The following is a 7,907-nucleotide window of genomic DNA, read 5'->3' on the forward strand; positions in this document are numbered from 1 at the left end:
GGTTTGTAACCCTAACAGGTGAGAATTTAATACAGTAGGTAAAAAGGATAAAATCGAGTTTTCGCTTTGTTATTTTTACCCTAACGCATACAAGAAAGAATTTTTGAGCACTTGCAAAGCTAAGAAAGGATTGTTAGCTGATTTTAGTCAAAGTTGTATTGTGATTCGAGTAATCAAGCTGATTTGAAGGTTGGTGAAGACTAAACTAATGTGCACTTGAGTATTCAACTGGTAAACAAGGTAGCATGCGTGAAATAAGGTATTTCTTTGAAAAATCCTGCTATGAATCTAGTTTATCTGGAATGGCATCATCTTCTAAAACAGTAGAGAAATTGATGATTACATCTGAACCTATGGAAGTTGTAAAGGCAGAATGAATTGTGTCTTATAATGATTTATCACAAGTTCCTAGTGGTGTTATAGTGAAAGGAGATTTGTCGAGCTACATTGATTGCAAGATTGAGGATTTATGATCATTGTCAATATATTCTCAGTTGAAATCCTTCTGCGTTAAAAACAGAAAGATTCAACCAAAATATATTAGGGTTTATTAAAAAAAAATTCATAATGCAACTTACTTTCTTGAAGATTTTGAAGAACATATCCAAATTATATTGAGTCAAGTTCATGGGGAAAACATGTATTTGGAAAGGACTCATACTATAACCAAGGAAGCTATTCAAGATATAACTGGTTTTTACTCAATTGGTGAAGTGCCTAAGCTGAGGCATATTTCAAAAGAGACAGTAAACACTCTAACCGGATTGACATCTGATGGGTGTGCTTTTTTTGTCAATAACATCAGGGACCCAACGGTAAAGTTGGCAGATATGGTTATAGGATACCAGGTATTCTATTCTAGCGGATTGAATACTGTTCCATCTGCAGTGGTGCATATTGCTTAGAAGATGATAGCTGAAAATGCTAATTATGACCTATGTGAGGCCATAAGGAGCCAATTATTGTTCAATCTTCAGTCTATCAAGAAGGAAAATAGTCTAAAGTTTAAATTTGGACAGTTATTGATCGGTCTATTCTTTTATTTCCAGAATTTACTACCGGGAATAGGTGATCTTGAATGGTCTAAGGATCTACCGAAATCTGCCCAGATTAAGAACAATATCAAGGCTGTGAAGAACACCTTCTCTGCTACAATGAATAAATACTTCAATGAATTTCAGAAGAAAATGAGCATGAGAGTAAGATTGCCTGAGGATGTGGTAAAACACTTTGCTAAGGACATTGTTTTCACATTTACCATTGATTTATGTTTGATGGAGGCTATTGAGCCTAGAGAAGAAGAAATGGAAGATATGAGTTATGAGGTCAACTATGACTTATTGATCAGTTATGCCAATAACCTGTTGGCATCTCCAAAGGATAAAAAGAAGGCAAAATTGGATACAGTTGAAATTTAGACTACACAAGCGGAAACCAATAGTGTTCCTACCATAAGTGGTAAAGGTAAGAAAAAGAAGGTTGAGCAAGCACCTCCAATGATGAAAAGTACAAGAGTAACATGAAGTGTCCAAACCAAAAAGGAACTGGAACCTAAAACATATGCAAAAAAGGAGAATGCATCAAAGAAAAGAGGTCAGAAACTAATTCTCCAAGAAGAATCTGAAGATACTGATACTGAGGAGGAACCCAAAAAGATGAAAGCAACTGGTAAAACAACCAAACCAGTGAAGGAAGTGTTGAAGGCAACTGTGCTTATTAATGGCTTAACTTACAAGCTTGAGACTATCTTTGAGAGAACAATGAAGACATTAGGAAGAAACAGATTTGATAATGTCAAAGATTATTTGGATTCATTCAGTGAAGATGAAAAGGAACAAATTACTCAATAGGTAAACAATTATTTGTGCCATTACAATAAATTACCTCATGATCTTGAAAATAATATTTCTAATTCCTTGTATACTATTCTTTTGAATAAATGGGAGGAAGTTGTAAAGAAGGAAAACTAAGTTATAGATGATGTATTTGTCCAATATTTTCCTAATTTGTCCAAGGATGAACTAAGTGTATTGCTTGATAAGTACAAAGTTCAATTTTCTTTCAAAGCAAGAATATGAAGCTACATAGTGGAAAGGTGCAAATTGTTGAGACTGAAACTCATCAAATAGCTTGTAACATCCAATGGATGCAAGAGCTTATACATTCTTCTAAGGATGACCAAGATGTTGTTGATGTACCTAAAATAGATGAGGAAGAAATTGTGCAAGTTGATGTTGTCTATCATGTCAAGGAGAAAGATGCCACTATCATCCAAGTTGTTTATGATATTCAAGATACAATTGATCTATCTGGAAACATTATTGTACTAGATATGCAGCCACCTGAAATCACTGACTTATAGGTTACTTCATTTGAGAAACTGGAAACTCAACTAGGAGTGGATATTCCACCAGTAAAGGAACAACTTGAGAAACCCCAACTCCCACCAATTTCATAGGACATTCAGAAGGAATCAAATGAAAAAGTTGATACACAGTTTTTAGAACAAGAAACAGAGAAAGAACAAGAGAAAGAAATTGTTAAGGTAACATCTTCTAAACTGGTAAAAGCATTAGTTTTACAATGGACAAATGAGGATGATGATGACTCATTAGGCATATCAGGGTCTATAATTGTTGATAATATGAGTGCATCTGAAATGATGAAGATTGCAACTATCATGCAATCTAAAGCACACAAGAAGAGACTTAAAGAACAAAGAATGGAAGCAGAAACCATTCAGAATGTTGTAGATATTCTGACAAGTCTATTATTATAAATTGCTACAGGGCATCTGTCAACACCTATTAGAAAACTTGGTCAATTGGTTACTGATGCATCTAATCAAATTAAGTCACTTGAAGAAGCAACGCAAACTTATGCTGAGAAGAGTTATAGGAAGAAGCATGGAGAGCAGCTTATGAAAGAGATCGATACAGGAAAACTTTCTCTATCTCTTCATAAAGACTTATTAAGAAAAGCTATTAAAACAGGAGGGAAATATCTTGCATCTACTTCTAATGTTTCATTCCTTTATTCTGATATCAATAATAGGCGAACTGAAATAGAACAAGAACTAGAAAAGATATGCAATGCATATCTACCACTTCAAGATTCTATTTTTGGTTTTAGCAAATCTGTGGATGATTCGCACAACAGGTTAGATAGCTATGATCTTGAGAAAGCAAAAAGACTTCAGTCATTAAAGGAATTGAAGAGTCTACTCATATTCCAAATGAACATATTGCAAAGAGCCTACAAGAATGCAGAAGCTATTTTAGCTACTCTAGAAACCTGTACACTTGATTCCATGGAAGAGTTCCATACATAGATTATGTCTACACTTGAGTACACTGAGAACATGCTGGAGACATAGGAGCATGCCTTATCTCAGTCAAAGAGGAACTTTAATGGTATTTTCATGAGGCTTGCGAAAGCATAAATCTTTATTCAGTTTTTCAAGTTTTTGTATATGTCATTTTGATACAAATTATATATATATATATATATATATATATATATATATATGTATGTATTTTTCTTTTCAATTTGGCATTGTTGTCAAAGGGGGAGTAGAAATATCTATGTGTGTTTTGAAAATTTTGTATGATGTATGTAGTAAGGGGGAGTATATGTTTATGTTTTTTTTTTGTAAGCACACTTAGCGGTATTACTGTAAAATTTTCTAAGTGTTTCCATCAATGCCAAAGGGGGAGATTGTTGGCTTGATAATGATTGTAATGAATTCATCATATGTTGTCATTGATGAAACACATACACACACATATGTTCATATTGTCTACCAGTATGACTTCAAAGTTGTTTATACTACAACCAGTATACTAGAGGTTTATATCTAACCAGTACATGGTGACAACTGGTATATACATGGAGACAACCAGTGGTTTCGCATAACTCGACATCAACATGAAGATCTAGTGGAGATTATCACAGGAGCATCAAAGGATAAACGGTTTGCATATTTAACTCCAACCGGTATTGATTGTTCCAACCGATATTCATTGATTATGTGATGAGTTATCACTAAGTCATGATGAGTTATCCTTTCCAACAAGTTTTGGTGGTATTTTTGTGATGAGTTATGATTGCTTGACTAGATACACTGCAGCTAGGTAATTGTGTTATGATTTCTAGAGGTTGACATGAAATCTAAATTTCTATATATTGAAATCACAATGAATTATTTTGAATGAGTGAAAGTGATATGTTATGTGTGAAGGCAGAAGTGTTAAGTCACAGAGTATGTTGGTGAAGAAGTGCTAAGTGCGTAGAAGAGGATCTATACAAGAAAGTTGTGCTACTACTAGATCACACCACCTGCTGTTTTCTAATCACTACAACAGTCAAATCTCCTAACTGGGTAAGCTCTAACAAGCTTCATTGTTCAAATCCTCTAACCAGGTGATCCATTAGTTTGGATTTAGAAATCCTCCACTGAGGTTAAAGTTAGTCCCAACCGGTGTTGAGAGGGGAGGGGTGAATCAACACTAAATCAAATTTTCTCAATTTAAATTTTATTTTTAATCTTCATTCATCTAAGATCCAACAATATACTTAATCACTAAAGTAAAATATGCAAGCATGAAAAGTTGACAATGACACCAAGAAGTTATCTTGTGGAAACCCGATAGGGAGAAAACCACGGTGTGAGTAGGAACTCACAAAATTTGCACTCTTCTGGAGTACGCCTGGTTAAGAGCCATCCCTTTTAGGAGATTACAAAGACATTGTTAGGTGCAACCCCATTAAGGGATTTTGATCAAGGCTGGTTAGTACCTTTACCCTGTTAAAGATAGCCTAGTTAGAGGACTTATAACATAAGTTAAGATGTTACCCGATTAATGGATTTTACAATAGGGACTTGTTAAAGTCCACCCAGTTAAGGGATTTAAGTTGCAGTTGTTAGAAAGCAACAGATGGATGATCTATTGAATTAGCTATTGATAGCTTGATCAGATCTCAATATGCATCCCACTCAATACACACCAATTGTGTCTTCTCTGCACAACACCGATTTCCTTCTTACACCTTCGGCTATTTACTCAGTCGGTCACCTATCCCACGGCACTACACTCTGCTAGTCTTGTGACCTTTGGCTCTACACTCTATTAGTCTTCTGTCCTTTGGCTCTACCCTCAGCCAGTTCTCTGCCCTTCGGCTTTGCACTTAGTTGTTTCTTTTTCTTTCGGCTCTGCACTCAGCTAATTCTCTGTCCTTTGGCTCTGCACTCAGCTGGTTCTCTATCTGTCGACTCTTCACTCAATCAATCTACCTCACACACACACTCAACTATGGTAACACCTCTTAGCACTTCCTCTCACTCTACTCTTCACCTTGGATCGCCTTCAACAAGATTTCCTTGTTTCAAATTTCATGATCAAAACTTTCTGAAAAAGGTCAAGAACTCTTTATACATTTTCTGTCGACACCTTCAAGCATACCCTCAATCAAATTAATCAAGGATTTTAGAAGATTTCAATTTTAAAATCTCCCACTCTTTCTCTGCACACCTTACAACATTTTCACCAAGTGTTCAACCTATTCTGCCACCGCATCTCTCAAAGATAGAAACTTCTGAGTCATGTTTAGCCAAATAACTACCAACCAGAAAATTTGCATGTAATCATGCTTGACTGCATGATAATTGAAATTTAACCTTACTAACAAATGTTTTGGCGTAGAAACAAGATTACCAACTCATCATTTTCCACCTCAACTAAATAACCGATCACTGCTCTGAGATTTATGGTGATCAACTATCTTGCTTCTGTCATACCGGTGTACTAGTATGCAACTGCACTTCTGATATTACCGATTCATCCTTTGATTATCAGTTTGTTGTGGTAGCACCAAGTCTCTTCCCCTATTTACAGGTGAGTTACCTGTTGGTTAGAGCAAACAAGTTTTCTTTCCTTAGTCACCTTTTGTGACTTCACCATCACCAAAGTGACTGATCTTCCTAAATGATAGATCAATTGACTTAATTTATCTTTCCTTGAGCTAAAGTAACCTTTGATCATTCAATACCCTTAGGACCATATATGACCCCTTAGGGTCAACTATGTGATCCTATGGGGTCATACACATATACATGGTCCTAGAAGGGGTTGAAAGCATGAGTTAGTTCATGTGTGCATGTGTGACAACCCTTTAGGACCATATTGTGTTCTAAGGGACCATCATACATGTGATCCTAAGGGATCACACATGTGTTAGAACACATGTATGACCCCTTAGGACCATATATGAGCCCTTTTAACATCCTAGTAGTTGGGGTAGGACCAGTTACTATTAATGAGATAAAGCAAGTTGAACATAACATAAGGGCTAAGGAAGAATTGTTGAGTGCTTTGACCAATTCAGAGATGACTAATATGATGGGACTTCAGACTGCACATGAGATATGGAAGAAGCTTGAGGTCTTATATGAAGGATATGCACAAGTTAAAGTTGCTAAATTGCAGAGGTTGAAGGAAAAATATGAGACATTAAAGATGGGAGAAGATGAGAACATAACTTCCTTTATGGCTAAAGTGAATGAGCTTGTTATGAACATTAGATGTGTCAGTGGAACTCTTGAGGAAGATGAGATTGTTTCTGGGGTATTGAGATCCTTGCCTTCTTCTTGTAAAGCTAAAGTTGTTGCTATTGATGAGATCCAGAGTGTGACTACTATGATAAGAGATATGTTGGTTGGTAAGATGGTTACATTTGAGTTGAGTGAATTTGGAGAATCAAATTGGTAAATTTGAGACTGCATTTAAAGCCTTTGTATCCAGGAAGCAATTATATGATCCATAAGAGAGTTAATCTAGGGTTTCAAGATATGAAAGAGAGATGAGAGATGGAAGAATAGGAGAAAGAGTTGGATGAGCTTGAAGCACTTATTGCTTGGATATTGCCTAAAGGAGTTGGTAAGTATGATGGAAAGTTACCTTTGAAATGTTTCTCTTGTAATAAGATGGGGCATTTTGCTTCTAGGTGTCTTGAAAGAATGTCTAGGTATGATCAACATGAAAGATATGATAGATTTGATAGGCATGATAGATATGAGAAGCATGATAAGCATGATAAACCCTACAAGCCCTACCGAAAGTACATAAATCATAAGAGATGCTATTATGTTATTGATGAAGGTGTGAGAGATGAAGAATCAGACAATGGGAATTCAGGAGATGAGTTTGTGTTTATTGGGCCTTCGGTGTAGAGATTGCAATAGGGACTAAGACTAAAGGTAATATTTTTCATTTGAATGCCAGTGAGAAAAGTTGTTTGATTGCTCAAATAGATGAAATTTGGTTGTGGCATAGGAGGATGTGTCATGTTAACTTTGATTGTATGGTGAGGATAAGTTATACTCAAGTTGTTAGAGATTTTCCTAAGATTGTGAAGCCCTATAATTTGGTATGCAAAAAATGACAATTAGGGAAGAAAACAAGAACATCATTTAAAAGAAAATAGTATACATCTAATGGACTATTAGATAATATGCATACTGACTTGTGTTGTCCTACTAGATTGAAAAGAATGTAGGGTCATAGGTATTTCATGTTGTTGATTGATGATTACTCTAGAATGATGTGGGTGACTTTTCTAAAGGAGAAATCAGAAGCATTGGAGAAATTCAAGATATTCAAAGAAAAGGTGGAGACATAGACATGATTGAAGCTAAAGTGTAGGAGATCTGACAGAGGACGAGAATTCACGTCTGGTGAGTAATACATTTTGGGAGAGGAATAGAATTTGAAGATAGATACATGCTCCTATAACCCCTCAACAAAATAGAGTTGTTGAAAGGAAGAACAAAAAAATCTTGGATGCTAGTAGAATGATGTTGATTGAAGGAAATGTTACACAAACCTTTTGGAAGGAATATGTTAGAAGTG

The sequence above is a fragment of the Cryptomeria japonica genome, chromosome 10 (genome assembly GCF_030272615.1).
Source record: "Cryptomeria japonica chromosome 10, Sugi_1.0, whole genome shotgun sequence".
Lineage (NCBI taxonomy): Eukaryota > Viridiplantae > Streptophyta > Pinopsida > Cupressales > Cupressaceae > Cryptomeria > Cryptomeria japonica.